This window comes from Rhincodon typus, chromosome 12, assembly GCF_021869965.1.
Source record: "Rhincodon typus isolate 14 chromosome 12, sRhiTyp1.1, whole genome shotgun sequence".
Lineage (NCBI taxonomy): Eukaryota > Metazoa > Chordata > Chondrichthyes > Orectolobiformes > Rhincodontidae > Rhincodon > Rhincodon typus.
In genome coordinates this window covers 36,632,508-36,650,569 of record NC_063343.1, presented here as the reverse complement: position 1 = coordinate 36,650,569, position 18,062 = coordinate 36,632,508, and positions in this window count along the sequence as shown.

Sequence of the window (18,062 nt, the reverse complement as noted above, 5' to 3'; positions counted from 1 at the left end):
GGAGCAGCTCCTATGATGCTGCTTGGCCTGCTGTGTTCATCCAGCCCTGCACCTTGTTGTCTCGGAACAGGAATCAAACTAGGTTACCTGGATAACAGAGCAATTACAGATGAGCTACAGTGGATGTACATGGATGGACAGCACAGTGGCCCAGTGATTAGCACTGCTGCCTCACAGTGCCAGGGACCTGCGTTCAATTCCTGCCGGGCATCTGTCTGTGTGGAGTTTGTACATTCCGCCTGCGTCTGCATGGGTTTCCTCCACATGCTCCAGTTTCCTCCCACCGTCCAAAGATGTGCAGGTTATGTGGATTGGCCATGTTATAGTGTCCAGGGATGCACAGGCTAGGTTCATTAGCATGGGAAATGCGAGGTGAGAGGGATAGGGTAGAGGGTAAATTTGGATGGGATGCTCTTCAGAGGGTTGGTGGGCCGAATGTCCTGTTTCCACACTGTAGGGATTCTATGGATGGACAAAAGTAGCATATCATGACAGCAGATTTCCTGATAGGACTAATTACAAGCAGCAGGAGGGGAAGGGCAGGATTTTCCTGCAGGCTTTGGGACCCCAATGTCCAGAGCAAAGAATGGCTTGAGGCTGCATTTGCTGGGAACTAGACCAGGGAATCCTATTTTCCCATAGGCATTCTTCTAATTGGCCACCTCTGAGACTGTAGTTCAAGTCAGGATATGGAGCAGACGTACAACACTAGTCACCCTGTCACAGAACCAGTAGCTCTAGAATCTTGACCGGCTCATTTAGTGAGTTGGGTGTTGCTTAGGCAACTAGAAGAACATGAGGGTGTCTCAATATAAAAGCAATTCAATATTTCATAGGGACCAAGCACGAATGCCCCCTGAAAAGGTAGGAAATTCCTCCAGCAGCAGTGTTTGGGGGTGTTGAGGGCAGTACCATCGTTGAGGAATGGAAATTCTGTTGAGATGGCAGGAAGGGCACACTTCGCTGCTGGGAAATTATCAGTGAGCATTTCAAATGGTCTGTAATTGCTGCTTTAAATGTGTAGATCTGCTGGCTGGTTCTGTTGTGGAAAGTTGACCTGCACAATGTCCTGCCTTCCAGTGGTGGGAATGCATTGGAGAAGCATCCCAACATGGCTGCTGGCTATTTTCTCAATAGCCCCCACTACCTCCCTCCGACCTTCTAGGCTGCCATGTACCTTGGAACTGTGAAAAGTCATTTATAAGTCTTGTGTCTTTCAAACTAAAATGATCACAAAAAGGTTTCAACATATTGGAGTTATGTAGCACTGTAAATAAAAGATTCCATCATTGACTTTGTGTTAATGACTTTCTTTCATTGTAGCATGTGCAACAGGGGAACCATGACAATGTTGAAGTCATTCCTATTGTGGCCAGAATATATAATTGAAAACTGAAGCATGAAGATCTGTGAATTTTATCGACATGCCTGTAGTTCGGAAAGCATTGCCTTATTAGGTAAACAATATCATGTCCAATTTTCAGAACAGGAAATACATTTGTGGCTTCATCAAGAGCTTTTCATTTTTTTTGATGAAAATATCTGACTTTTTGACCCACTCTCTTGTACTTCTTTTCTTATGTACTATGGGAATCCAAACTACATCACATACTGTACTCCAGAGAAGGATGAACTAATCTGCACAAGACCAGGCTGTGGGAAACCACATCCTTCCCACAACTTTCCCATAAGTTCTATTGCTACACAATATGTCGACTGAGTAAGGAGGATTAGTGGCAACTATCTGATATCTATCAGCACAGTATGCCTGTGCCAGACAAAACAGCAATATGCTAAATTTTTTAATTCCACAAATACATGATTTAACAGTGGATTAGGAAACAAAGCCACCTCCAAATGCTGCCCATTAGTGTGAATGAACTAATCCCAGGCTCAAATCATTAAACAATAAATTTTTTAACTCATAATTTCATATTATCAAATGCATAAACTGTACTGCATATTTAGGAACCTACTAATAATATATTATAGCTGCATGTAAGTAAATTATACTTATGGCTTAATATTTTTATTGAAACTATATTCATCAGAATGATAGCAACTTTCCTATGGCATTGTTCAAAATGAATTGAGGGTACACAATTCTACAATGTAAGCAGTGTTATGCCTCTCCCTGTGAAAATACCTAATTTTCAGTGTCACTGATTTAAGTTATAGAGTCATAAAGTCACACTGCATGGAAACAGACTCTTCGGTCCAACTAGTCCACACCGACCATGTTCCCAAACCAATCTAGTCCCAGCTGCCTGCATTTGGCCCACATCCCTCTAAAGCTTTCCTAATCATGTACTTATCCAAATGTCTTTTAAACATTGTAACTGTACCTGCATCTATCACTTCCTCTGGCGTTCATTCCACTCTGTGTAAAAAAAAAAGTTGCCCCTCATGTCCTTTTGAAAATTTTCTTCTCACCTTAAAAATATGCCTCCTAGTTTTGAACTACCCCACCTTAGGGAAAAGACCTTGGCTATTCACCTTTTCGATGCCTCTCATACTTTTATAAACCTCTGTATGTTCACTCTTCAACCACCACCACCACCACCATGCTCCTGTGAGTGAAAAGGTACACTGGGAAAGGTTTTTCCCTATTTGGTGAAGCTGCTCAGTTTCACGTCTACATCTCTAAAGTCTGTTCATTGGTCAATTTTAGACTGATACTCAAGATTGGCTAGAAGCTTTGTTTCAAACATAGATTAAGACAATAATTTTAATTACATTTACACAGAACAATAAGTAAATTTGGCATTCCATGACTTGTATCTAAAATTTCAGTAAAGTAATTGCTAGAGCTAAATATAATGCATTTGTTGCTCTTCTGCAGGTCATCAAATCACCGATTTCTTTTCTTTGAAAAATGCAGTCCCTTTATAAATTTGGAGCATCCTGAAAAACTGTGCAAAATCACAAGTGAAATAATTTGACTAAAATACTCACTTCAATCAGATTAATTAACAGCCTTTGTAGCAAGGTATAAATTATTAAACATCCCATTATCTGGTACATGTTCATCTTTGTTGCTTCAGTACAGATATGAGAGTATTTCAAATTGCTTTAATCAACATCTGCCCTGTGTCAATGTCATTCTAAACTGAAGTTAGCTGCACCTTATCAAAATTAACAAGGTCTGTGCTATCTTTACACTGTTCTAGATTTTGATGTCACTGTTTTGTGTTAGAAAACTCCCCTTCTGCAGAATGTTAAAAAAAATCAGACACCTCACACTAATAACCCTGTATAACCTTAACGCATCGTACTTAACTAATAGGTATGTGGGCATATTACAGTGATTTACAGTCTATAGCTGAATACCATAATGCCTGCACTTTTTTAAAGCTCTGCTGCTTATGATAGAAGCTCAAATATACAATTAATTCAGAGTTGTGGAACTATGATTATTAGATCATGTATTACACCAAGAAAACGTCCTGTTTGGATTCCCCTAAGAAATCTTCAGAAGCTATATTAGTTCTCACAAACAAATGGCTCATCAGGTTTGTGCAATGCTCAAGTTGACCAGAACATCATGGCTAAACACTTCTCTTCTTCTCTCCCCCAGCTACCACCCTTGCCATTTCCCTCCTCCCGTAGCCATGTAATCTTTTGTGAAAATAAAGATAGAGGGATCAGGGGAAAGGGTAATTGTGAACTGGCATTAGAAACTGCTATGTTACACACTGGATTGGCAGTTAATACCCAACTCATTTACTAGTATTATTCAGAGAAGAAAATCTGCCACCCAACAATGATGGGGCTATATGTTACTTCAGACCCATACTACGTGTCTTGGTATTTAATGCTTTGGAGGCAATGACCACAGTCCAGGATAACCTAACCAATCTCACTCTCATAACTCTCTTGCAGCACCGTGTGATGCTTATCCTCAGCTTTCACTTAGCAGAAGCACCGAAACAGCAGAAAGAAAGATATGTTTAAGGGGGTTGAAGCATAGAGCAAAGAAGTTAGAAAGGATTGCTATGAGACTACACCTAGTGCTACACTGCTTTCCCCCACTTGAGAATTTGCTCTGAAACTGTCATCTGGTTATTGAGCTGTTAATTAGTCCAAAGATGTTGATTATTTCTGGAAAATAAGTCTGACCTCCAACAGCTGTTGATCAAATAGCATTCCTTAAGGAAGAGATGCCATACACATCAGAATTTAACCTCTTACTGCTGCAGGATTACATGAAACAATGAAAGCTCATTATGGAACAACTTTATCATGAGAAAAGCAGGACAAACTTGCATATCTAACATCCTCAAAGTGAATGACAGAGCAACACAAGCTATATACTACCTGTGTTAAAATTAGATAGAGGAGCACTCTTTTTTCCTCACTACAGTCTTCAGTTCTTCTTGGGTCTCTCTTGTTCATTTGTGTTCTTTCTTACTTCTATTTCTTCTCCAAACAGAGTTTCTTCTTATGCTGCAACTTCTCCAGCAGAATTTGGATGGTCTCTGTGCAATTCAAGCACTTGTATATAGAAAGGATATCATTACATTGGAGAGGGTTCACAAAAGATTTACCAGAATGTTGCTGGGAATGGAGGGTTTGAGTCATAAGGAGAGGCTGGGACTTTTTTCACTGGAGCTTAGGAGGTTGGGGGGAGGGGTGGTGGTGACCTTATAGGGGTTTAAAAAATCATGAGACGCATCGATAAGGTGAAAAGCATTTTCCCTAGGCTGGGGATTTCAAAACTAGGGGACATATTTTTAAGGTGAGAGGATAAAGTTTTAAAATGGACATGGGAGGTAACATCTTTATGCACAGTGCGGCTCGTGTTGGAATGAACTGCCAGAGGAAATCGTGGATGCAGGTACAGTTACAATGTTTAAAAGATATTTGATTAAGTACATGAATAGGAAAGATTTGGAGGGATATAGGCCAGGAGCAGGCAAGTGGGACTAGTTTAGTTTGGGAACGTGGTTGGCGTGGACTAGTTGGACTGAAGGGTCTGTCTCCATGCTATATGATTCTATGACTTTATGACTCTATTTATCCTCAGTGATAACATGCTACTTCCGTAATTTCATTATCTCACATTTCTAACCAACACAAATAGACGTAAAACATAGCAACTTCTCATAATACATTCACTTACACAGATAAAAATACATGATTCCTCTAAACTAGACTTAAGCCTGGGATTTAACTGGGACCAAGATGGCAGGTCCTGGTGAAAAGTTGAGGAATTGTAAACAGTGCAGGAGAGGAGGAATATGGGAGGTCGGCCCTACTTTGATGGGGTCCTCTGTTGAGCACAGAGTCTTTTATCATAAAGGACCACTCCCTTCAGTTCACAAAGAGGCTGACGGCTTGGTGAAGGCTTCCCCTTATCCCACCACGGGTAAAGTCACAGTGAAGATGGGTGGATGTCCTTAAGGACCCCATTAATTGGCCACTTAAAGGGCTCCAATTGGACCATGGGTAAGCAGGTTGCCCAATGTCTCTCCCACTGCAGGTAAAATTGAAACAGAGGTGAGTAGATGACAGGCACAGCACTTCAACAATGGCTCCCATTGTTAGCCGTAACCCTTAGCCACTCCACCTTCCCTCCCCACCAACACATATACACGACCCCAAGGGTCCAATGTGCCTCCCTAAAGTTAGAAAATTGGATTTCAGCAAGTATTTACTTTGTAGTTTGTTGTTTAAAAATAGAATGTTTACTGATATTGTACTGTATTATTCGTGTAGGTTCGAGTCATACAGAAAAGGATGCATTTAAATCATGCAGATACAATTAATCAGATTATTATTGACTTTGTCATTCAGAATCAAAGAGGTTGGGGTGTTGTCATGTTCTCGGATGGGTATTGGATTGAAACTGCCTGTTTTGAAGTCAAAGGAGAAATAATTAAGAAGACCAAGACCAAGATATTCTATTAAAACAATGAGGAGCCTCAGTAATCAGTTATGTTCTGATGCCCCTTGAAATAGTTATTAAGGAGTCCCCAGTGATGGTTATTATGATGCTCTCCTCCAGCTGTTTTCAGCACAAACTGCTGGGGCTTCTTCTGAGGATGGTTTTTTGATCAGAATGCTTTTTTGAACAGAAAAATAGTACAGAATAATGAACCATGATACAATGCTGATATTAATTTGAAAATATGCTTTTGGCTTACTGGATAGCTAAAGCCTGGTGATGCTGATTTATTAGTAAGTTGTATACCCACTTAAGCAATCTTTTTTAAATTAATGTAAAGCTTTTTGTGCCTTTTGCATTTTGTACTACAGTGTGTCAATGCTATGTCCTCTCCTAACTTCATTCTAGGACAGGTGTAGTCCACTTAATAAAGTTGAAAATAGAAAATAAAAGTGGAAGTGGGGCCAGGTAAGACATGACTATATGGACAAATATAAAACTTGGCAATGGCTTTGGCTGAAGCTATGGGCATTTTTGTCAAATCCCTTTTACTCTTTGACCATCCAGCCTTAGTCTTCGAGTCAGATGGAACAAGAAAAAATACAATTGCTGGGTTATTATGGAATTCCAGCCACCTTCATTATTTATGACAATGCATCAAAGGCAGTGGAATCAGTGACACACTTATTTACTTAGATAGCATTATCTTTCTTCATTCACAGAATGTGGCTGCCAAGGTTAACATTTATTTCCCATCCTTAATTGCTTTTGGGAAGGTTGCAAGGGCATGCTTTCTTTAACTACTGCAATCTATATGATGAATGTATTCCCATGGCGCTCTTAGAGAGGGAGGACCAAGATTTTCATCCATTAGCAATTCCGATTGTTTTTTGAATGCCACAGGTGCAGTGTATTTACCAGCTTTACAAACTCTCCATCAGGGCCCTCTTGTGGCACGGTGGTAGTGACACTACTACTGGACTAAGAGATCAGAGTTCAAGAACCACCTGCTCCTGAAGTGTGTAATAACATCTCTGAACAGGTTGACTAGGAAAGATAGGTTAAATTAAAAAAAAGAGCTCTACATCTCATATTTGAAGATCAGACATACAACAGAATCTCAAAGTTAAACTCCACAACACATTTTATGACTAAATTAAAATATGGCTCAAAAATATCAATATTGATCAAATTAATATATAGGCAAATTTATAAATGTTATTTTATATTTTTTGAAACACTGCTAAAGGCCTGTGGACAAAATCTTAAACAAGATTGTGCATAATCTGACTAACCATTCTGACCTGATTGGTTGATTGTCACCAATTCTTCTGGTATGGATACTTTGAGGAACCCAAATTAAGCATAATTGAACCCCAAGTTATTGCTGAGTAAGTGCTGCTTGATAGCAATGTCAATGACACCCCACTTTGCTGATGATTAAGAATACGCTGATGGAGTGATAATTAGCCGGATTGAAGTTCTATTGTGGATAGGACATACCTAGTTAATTTTCTACATCATTGGGTGGATGTAATTCTTGCAGCAGTGCCAGAACAGCTTGGGAGAACTCGTGCGGCACATTGGCCTAGAGGTAGGGACAACGTAAGTATATCTGGGTTCAAGTCCCACTTGCCCCAGAGGTGTGTATTAATCTTTCCAAACAGATTGATTAAATGTAACTTAGAAGGGTCCGATGGCACAGTGGTAGTGTCTCTGCCTCTGGACCAGAAGGTCTGTGTTCAAGTCCTAACAACATAGGAAGTGTGTCACAACGTGCCATAACATTTGATTCGCAATACTTAGTATCCTACCTGCTCCACAGGTGTGTCATAACATGTCTGAACAGGTTGATTAAATATATTAACCAGAACAGCTTAGTAAGGGATACAGATCATTTCAAAACACAATTAAAGTCTTCAGCGTTGCAAGTGGAATGTTGTCAGGGTGCATAGCCTTTGTGGAAGTCATTATTCACAGGGCCAGGAGGCATTAGTTCATCATCCACAAATCATCTGTTGAAATAATTTTGTTCCTTGAAAAGATCATGGAAAGGGGACTTTGGAAGGAAAAATACATTGTGATAGCTTCTTGGAAATCTCAGTTTGACATTCAAAATCTTATATATATTATCAATATAGGGCAAGCACCTTGCAAGTGTTCTTTAGTTTGGTTGCAAGTCACCTAGCTAATAGTTGCCTGGAGATAGAAATTAAGAAAAAGTCAACATCAAATTGTTTCAGTAAATTCTTTAGTAAATGCCTGTAGAAATCTCATGTATGCCAGACTTCAATTAAGACCTGCTAGAGGAAGAGAAACATGAAGGTTAAATACTTCAGCTATAATTTCACAAGGAGCAGTCAAGATTATATCAGAGCTAGCCTGTGAAACATTTGGAAATCAAATTAGTTCCTATGCATGTGATATTAGACAGCAATGTATTTACTATTGTACAACTTATTCACATAACTTTGTGGCCTTTCTTTTCTCAGGGAAGAAAGGAGAATGACATCATGAACCCCCAAAATTAGCACCTACAAATTTATGCCCAGATTCCTTAAACAGAATCTATAGTTCATTTATCCAAAATATTATCTGCCCATTTCAAATTGCTATCCAACATCTGGATATCCAAAAGAAAGATATTTCCCAGTATTTTTCTTTTGTATGGAAAATTTTGATAAAGTGTTACGCCAAAAAGAAAAAAAAAACTATACTTATTTTTATCCAGCTGTTTTGGATGGGCAGCTGGCTGTCTTAGAGCAGGTTAAATTTGTAGGTGCTATATGAATTGTAATCTGTTTGGTGGAGGAAATATAAGCCAGTAGAAAACACAATTTTGAGAAACCAGAAGCAACGCTTTGATTTTGTTTAGAAGGTCTCTCTCCTTCACTATCAGGTCTTACTGAGCAGACTGTCCGAGGCCCACTCAGTCAGCAGCAGAAATATCACTGGAATTCTTTGCGTGTTATAGGTCCTAAGACCTGACTATAAAGGAGGCGTCTAAACCGAGGCAGGTTATAACCTCTGCCACCTAATAAAAGGGACCAACTAAGATGGTAGCGTATAGGAATTGAGCAAGATCAAAAAGGGAAATCATTGCATAGGTATTTTAATTGTGCAACTATACCATTCCCAGAATGGGTTCACATTATCCCCTGCCCCATAATAATGTTTGATATGTGTATCCATATGTGAAATTGTTAGAAATAGAATGTAGTGCATAACATCAAATTGAAATGAAAAACAAGCAAACAAGGATGTAAATGAATCTATTTAAGAAATTTGACGGACGTTCCAACAGGATTAAATCAAGCTAATGATAATATAAATCCAACATTCCAGAGAATAAAGTTCTTTGTTTCTATTTGCAAATTCTTAAAGACTTCAAATGCAAGTTTGAAGTACACTACCGCACACCTCACAACTGATTACCTACTGTGAAAATACATTTTAAACTTTAATTGCAGCAGACTGTAAAATGTTCAGTACTCAGGAATTACCCACTGGGAATGGAATTAAAATTGGAAAATATCAATTTTGTGACATTATTTATCAACATTCAGAAAGAATTTTAGAAACTTTTCAGGTGCCATGGTTAGAGGCAAAGCAGAAACTACTGAACAACGTATGGTGGAAACTTCAGTGTAGAAGAAATTTAATTCCCTGTAATTCATCACAAAGTAAATGAAAACAATACCCCTGAATCAATATTGGTTGTGCAGCATAGTTCTAAGGGGAATGGAGGGGACGTAGGAAGGGTGGGGGAGAAGGAGAAAGGAGAGATGAGTAAGGGGAGTGAATAGGCGTGGGAAAGAATTAGGAGGGCGTAGGAAGGAGGATAATGGGAGGGAAAGGAGGAAGAGTGAAAGGGGGATTGGGGAAGAGGTATGAGGGAGGGATGTAGGGGAAGAGCAGGAAGGGGGAGCAGGGAAGAGGAAGGCAGGTGTGGACAGGCTAGAAGGGCAAGGGGAAGAAAGGACGAGGCAGGGAGGGGAAGGAGAGAAGGTGGGGGATGTGGAGGGATAAGTGGAGTAGGGAGAGGAAAAGAGGGAAGAAAATAATTGGAGTGGGGTTGGGATGGATTGGAGTGGGGGAGTTATCCCAGCCTTTGAGTGATGTGTGCAATGGCAAGATATTTGAGAAGATGCAGCAAGAGTGGAAAAATAAGATTCTTGACGTCAAGATAATAAAGTCCAACTTTCCCTTTATGATTTTAATTGTTAAACGAGAATTTCACTAGTAAGCAGCAAGGACCCCATTTCTATCTTATTATTGGTTAGTCTTGTCTCACGCTACACAGTGCACGATTCCTCAGCTGGAAGGCACCAGTTCCTGAGGTGAATGTTTGAGCTGTTATCTGGTGGCTGCTCTCACCAGCGTGTTCTCTGGAGCACCCTGATAGCCATCATTCGCCAACATTTCAGAGCTTGCTCAATGGGCTGCTACTGCCTCTACCCTCTGTCCACAGTGGTCAGCATTGGCAAAACACCAGCCTCATCACATCATCATGGCCGATCTTGGACTAACTCATGCTACATTTCTGAATTTCAATACTACACTTTCATGCTCCCCGTCACCTTACATTGCTCCTGCCAGTCACTCTGTACACAGGATTAGACATCCATCTCATATTTACACAGGATGCAGCTCAGGGCTCCTAGCTTGCTTTCTTAGTGCTCACTCACTGTATCACTCAGCATTTCTGACTTGTCTTGCATTTTAGCACAGATTGAATAGCAAGCAGCTTGTCATGATAGCCAGTACTGAACATTCAATGGGGTGGAGATGGTGCTATCTGGCCCTGTGCTACATAAATATGCAATTGTATCATGTGCCAGCAGAAAACACAGTATGTGTGCTTGAACAAAATGACCATGTTTGAAAGTCTAAAGGGAGTGGTCCTCAGTTGAGTGAAGGGGGACTATGGTCAGCCAGGGAGATGCTGGTACAGCTGGTGAAGGGCATCCCGGGGTTGTGCATGGTCAGTCAGGGATGTGGGTCGTTCCAGTCCCGGAATCAAGCCACAGTTAGTATGCTGTCAGGTCTGACCATTCGAGGGATTACAGGTCTGAGCATAAGAAATCTATAGAGCTATCAGTCTGGGTTGTCCTCAATCAGGGCTTTCTTCATAAGTCAATCTAGGGGGGATGGGCCACAGTTGGTCCTGGGGTTTTGCCTAAGTGACATCAAGGGATTAACATGGGTCAGTTCTGGCTGTCTTGAGATAAGTGGGCAACTTAAGTTTGAGTGTTAGAATCATTACTCTGAGATGCAGAGAGGATGGTGACTGTGAAGGAGGGTGGGGGGGGGAGCAACTCCAAACAAAAGGGGGATTTCATAAAGCGATAAAAGTTAGGGTAGAGGTCAGGGGTTGTACAAGATAGCTTTTTCTTAAATTCAACACCACCCTGGTTTCAATGGAGTGGAGGTGGGGAGACAGGGGAAACAATAGGGCTCCTCAAGACGAGGTTCTGATGTTTGGATCAATCCGGATAGATCTTGCGATATACTCCAGACAGAATGTGCTGCATAATCCTGGCTCTGTAAAATTGCAGCAGGCAAATAGGGGCTGTCATAGACATTGAGGAGCTGGGGGAGAGAGAACGGCAGACTTCTGAGGAGGAAGATGAGGACATTGACCAGGAAGGACATCACTTTTGCCATGATAGATTATCTCAATATTGGGTAAAACAAGCCAGACAACATTTAATTAATATTCACTTCCAAAAATCCAAGTTGGGTGAATACATCAGTGAATATAGATTTCTTCTCATTGGAAAGACAAGAAGCCCCTTTTTACTGCACAAAAGCAAATGTACTTTCTTTGTTTTTCCTTTCTTCATCTCTCCTGTTGTGCAATAAATGTTATTATTATTAACAGTTTGAAGTCTTTACAGAATGTGCTGCTCCCACATTCAAGAATCACAACATTGTCTGTTCTGATGGGCGTGAGGCAAAGAGTAGCAGTCAGTCAGCCAGAGTTCTAATATCATTTGGCACTGAGGAGAGTTAGTATCTGAGGCATCCTTCATGATCCAGTGTCTGGGATCTGCGTACTGAATTCTGCCATGGCCATTATCAGTCTGAGAAACATCCTGACATTCACCCAACATGCCTATGGCCATACTAGTCTTAAAGTGCCTATTGTTGCCTGAGCTTGGAAGCTAAGTAGATGGTTGATGCTTGGACGGGTGAACCGCCTGGGAATAACAGGTGCAGTTGGAGGAAGCTCTTACAGGACAGTGGTAGTGTCCCTACCTCTGAGCTAGAAGGCCTGGGTTCAAGCCCTGACTGCTCCAGAGGTTTGATAGCATCTCTGAACAGGTTCAATATAAAAAACAAACTTCTCCAAACTATCAGTCTTCAATATCTATGATTTTACACAGGCACAGAAGTAGAATGAACCTTTGCCCTGCAGAGAAATCTGCAGCCATGAACGATCACTTACTCACATTCCCAAATTGGTCATAAGTATGGACATTTTAGTCATTTCAGCACAAAGTTATTGCAATGCTCAGGGACTGGTAGCTGAATGTTGAATTGAAAAAAATCAAGGGATGGACCAGTGCCAACCAGTCAATCACAGGCAATGTTGAAAAAAAAAGAAAACAGAGTGGACTGAGGTCAACACAGTGTGGAGCTGGAGGAACACAGGAGGTCAGGCAGCATTAGAGGAGCAGGAAACTCGACGTTTCAGGTTTACACCCCTCATCAAAGAGTGAACTGGTGCTGACTGGGTTTTGGGCAGGAGGCAGTTTTGTTTTGCTAACCTCCAGACTTAAGGCATTTTTTTGGTTTTTCTCTCCCTGGTCATTTTCCAGTTATTGACTTTTTGAAAGTTCCAAGAAAACAATCCCAGTCAGTAAGAAATGAACGAAAGTCTCCAGTGCTGTTTGCACTGGCCAGTGACTTTGGAATTCAAGCAAGATATAAAGTCCCGTGAGCCTGAAATACAATCCAGCATCCAAGGATTTCATGAAGGCCTTGTATTCATGACTGAATCAGTTATCAAACTGACAAATTACAATTCTTTTATTTCCTTTTTTAAAATTTATCTCTTAACTGTGTCTGTCTATCAGTGTGAGCGTGTGGGATTATGATCAAAGGAGAATGGGCTTAGGTCATAAATATTAATTAGATTGCCTTATAGTTTATGTATGTTCTGGTATAGTTAATTCTTAACAATGAATTGTTAACTTTGTTTAAGTTGTAAACTCGGTGACCAAGATCTGTTATTTATAAGATATGGTTAAGAACAATTGAGCAATTTTGAGGGTCATTGAATGTTTTCATCTCACTGTCTTGCAAATCTAGTGATGGTAATACTAATTTGGTTTGGTTTGCTATCCCTGTGTTGTAATCAATAACACCAAGTATTTACTTGCTGTAAAACAGTGTGAGTGGAGTGCCAAATCATAAGTCCCTACAGTTGACCTGAAGTGTTAGACAGTGTGATTAAGTGTTAACAGCTGAATAACAAGCAAAGGGATGACTTATTAAATGAGGCAGAGAGATAATTATAAAAAATTAAAAATAAGCTGGTGCTGGAGTCAAACCAAATGACTGGGATAACATGATAGGTATAAGAGTCGCATACCGCGGGTCTAACCAAATTCATAAGTAATCCAAAACTCTACAAACTAATTAAGGTAGAGAGATCACAACAATTTATCCAGATGGTGGTGACAAAACAGGACTTTTGACTTTGTCCACTCCAGTCCAACACCGGCACCTCCATATCAAAGTAACAACTGGGTTAAAGGCCACTTAACTTTCTTAGAGTTGTTGAGACAGCAATATTACCCATAGCATAAGCAACCTATGTGCTCCAGATATAGTACACTGGAGTCTTTAGTATCTATCTAAATAGGCAAACAAAGCTTTGATTTTCTTGTTTTGACTGATGGATGAAACCCACTTTAGTACTGCAATAAACTATTTGTTCAAGCTCTGGAGCAAGATTGGAACCCAAATGCTTCTGACTCCAAAAAAAAATTGTTATCACTTGAACCGTGCTGTTCAAACCATGCTTTATGTCATCCTGGGGTCTGAAAGTCAGGTCAATTGAAGATCTTCACATAAGCCATAAAATATTTAACTTTTGCGACAACTCTTGCTATCCCAATGAGTTATAACAATGCACACAATTTCCTTCAGCACTTGCAAAAAGTAAAGAAACATGATCTTTTGTTGGCATCTAATGCAGAAAAGACAAGTTTGAAGCATTTGAAATCATCTTCAGCAAGAAATACCCAGTGGTAATTGATTCCAGCATCCATCGGAGTTTAATTGCATCACAGATGCCAGTCTTCAATTTAATTAACTGCATGAAAATACGAAGAAACAGACGAAGGCAGTGGATACCTGATGACATACCTGAATTAGTACTGATGACCTGTGCTCCAGAACTAATTACAGCAAGGCAGCAGATGCATGGGAATACCATTACTTGCATGTTCCTCTCCAAGTCACTTACCATGCTGATATCATTATTCCTTCACTGGCCGTGGATCAAAAGCCTGGATGTATGTCCTAACAGCACTGTGGATGTACCTATGCCACATGGTTTGCACTGGTTCAAAAAAGCAGCTCATTCCACCTTCTCAAGAACAATTGGGCATTAAATGCTGGCATTATCAGCAATGCCCACATCCTGTGAAAGAATTTAAAAAGTTTTTGATTGGATTACAAAAAAACATTGGAATAGAAAATGTGCAATCACAGAGACTGTTTTCATGTTAAAAATCTTGCAACATGTTGAATAGAAAATAAACTGTTTGATGTAATTGTTATGATTCCAGCTGATGGTTATACTAGACAAGTCAGATCCCAGAGTGAAACCTGGCTAGATAGACCACAAGTTTTATTTTTGCAAGTTGGTTACCATTGTGGTCAGTCACAGAACATAGCTGAACAACACAAAAGTTTATTATTTTATTACAAAAGGAAAAGAAAATATTATGTTACACTTTATACACCAGTTGAAATGGTTTTCTTACAAATATTAGAAATAAAGATTCAATTTTCCCTCGATAACAACCTTACAGATTCTCAAACTTTAGTGAAGGTTCAGCTGGTTTCCACTTTAAAGTTCCTTATTTAGTTGTTGTAGCTGTAATGAGTTTCTTCTCAGCAAATTTCTACATTCACTCAATGTTATTTCATTTAATGCTCATTTATTTCTTAACAAGAGTTCATTAAACTTATGAAGTCAACAGCCGTAGAATGCCTTACTCTCTGACACCTGAAAGCCTTCTATTTCTGGAACGTTACTCTTCCTAATTTTAAACCAGTCAGGATTTCATCTTTTCTGCAAATACCGTTTTGGAGACTGTTGAACTGCGCTGCTGCTCTTACAAGCTTCTTCCCTCCTGCTTCTCTCTCTGAAAGAAACCTGCACTGTCACTGACATCCTGGACAGCCCTGCCACTCTTTCCAAAGAAGCTGGTTTTTGTCCCTGTCTCCCTGTCTAACAACCTAATGTTTTTCTGTCTTCTATTCTTGTTTTCTAAAGTATCGAACTATTCATATCAAGTGTTTTAAAGACCTCATTTAAATGCATGTAAACAAACTCAAAACAACCTAGTGCCATTCACAGAACTAATCTAAAATGGAACTAAACTTATGGTCTTTCCTTCGTAACACACATAATATAGAAACACAAATCAAACCTAAAGCTATACACTTTAAATCCAAGCTGCCAAATAAATAATAACATTGTGAACCTTCATCCCCACTGGAAAAAACGGAAAAGGTATCTCTAAAGAGCATTTAAATTTTGCTGTTGTAATTTCCTCTTATCACCATACTTATTTCATTTATACAAGTTTAATTTTGACAATAGTAATATTCACATTAAACTTTCATAACAATCATACTCTACACAAGACCATTTTGATCACAACATTTGTTTTCCTTCGTATTTGCATTCACTATCTCTTCTAACTACAATGAATTATTTTCTAATTTTATGGTTGTAGTGTTAAACTCCAACAAAACTGTCTCAATTCTTGGTGTGAAGTTTTGTCAGAAAAGTCAAAAGGCCATGTTTCATATAAATAACAGACACTGCAGTTATTAAATATGCAGGGTTCAAAAATTTCTAGAACTACTCCAAACACAAAATCTTTTTTTCCACATTTGGATACTTTTGCTGGCACCAATTAAGCTTGAACTAACTGGTTGTTCAATCCCCATGTCATCCTCCTGTATTAACACTGTGGCACTGACATCAACAGCCAGTTTAAATAGCTGACCATAATGTGTTGCTGCTGTAACTGTATAAAAGTGAGTACAGCTTTCAAATTGTCAAAGGTACTCTGACATTCTTTTCTCAAAAAATCTTTTTTTTAAACCAAAATTATCTACGAAACCACTGCAGTGCTGAAATTCAAAACAAACTTCTGATAAAACTCATTCATGTTGAAATGCAGCAAAATATCATGTTTTATCTTAAGCATGGGAAGTTCCAAGATAGCTGCTGTTATTTACTTCTCTAGGGCATACTTGACATTATCCCAGAGTGGCCCAAATAAGTCTCTTTTGCTCTGATAAATTCAATTCTGGTCAAATTCACGGCTGAATTAGTTCGTGGTAACAGATCATTGAATTTCTTCCAGTGTTGTAAGTGTTCCCCCAAGATTTGGCTAAACACAACAAAGTTATCAAAATATATACAATTAGTTACATGATCCTTTGATGACCTAATTGGTTCATCTTTGAAAATATTGCTAGTTTATTTTTTCACTCTAAATGGTATGACTTTACCTTGAGAAAGTCCATCTGAAAATACAAAAGCTGATATTGCTTTGCCTGTATTGGTCAATGGAATTTGCTGACATCTTTTTAATAAGTCAATTTTTGTAACAAATTGTGCTTGTCCAATCCTCACAATACAATCTCCCAATCATGGAATTCGACATGACCAGCTTTGTTCCCACATTAATTTTTCAATAATCTAAACACAATCATTGTGATCCAACTTATTTTGGCACCATCACAGTAGATAAACTCCAGCTACTATGCCTAATTCAGTTATGTTATTGTCCATCGTAAACTTAAGAACTTCTCTCACTTCAGCTAACGTCTCTGGACTGAGTCTGTAAGGATGTTGTTTTAATAGGAATTCATCCACTACATTAACATCATGATAGCCAAAGACATTTTCCCTGGTCTATTTACACCAAATTTATCAGTCTGTAATAGCTTTTTAAAGTCATATCAATAGTTTTTTTGGAGATAGCAAAATATGTAACTTTTCAAACAACTCAGTATTATCCAATTTGATTTGTTTTCAAATCCTTCCGATATTTTTGTTTTACGACTTATTTATTTCACCATGGTAAATACACTTCTCACTTGACTATCCTCCCTGCCAGAGTATCACTTTAACATATTAGCATGATACATTTGTTTATTTTTTTGTCCTGATTACATAATTCAGATCATTGAGTCTCTTTTCGATTTGATAAGTTCCAATGAACTTTGCTTATAATGGTTCCCCAGAAACAGTTAATGTTACTAACACCTTGTCTTCAGCAACGAAATGAATTACTGCCATTCCAATCAGTTAGTATTTGAGGTGGTCTCCATTACTTAATATTTCAGCTTTTAACTAATAATACTCAAGTATTCATTCTGACTCAGTTTCTGAGGAATCAGTTCTTTAAATTAGTTAGATGTAGATAGAAAGAACATATACACACATTGTGGTTGTTTCTACTTAACAAAATAGGTGACATCCATTCTCATTCCTTATGGCAATGTTTTCACCAGAGTCAACCTGCCTGGTGTCAAATTTAAACAAAGTTTGGCAGTTAATTGTCAGTCACCATCTAACTGGTGTAACAAGGTGTAGAGCTGGATGAACACAACAGGCCAAGCAGCATCAGAGGAGCAGGAAAGCTGACATTTCGGGTCTGGAGCCTTCTTCAGAAATGGGGGAAGGGGAAGGGGATTCTGAAATAAATAGGGAGAGAGGGGGAGGCGGATGGAAGATGGATAGAGGAGAAGATAGGTGGAGAGGAGACAGACAGGTCAAAGAGGCGGGGATGGAGCCAGTAAAGGTGAGTGTGGGTGGGGATAGGTCAGTCCAGGGAGGATGGACAGGTCAAGGAGGCGGGATGAGGCTGGTAGGTAGGTGGTGGGGGTGGGGCTTGAGGTGGGAGGAGTG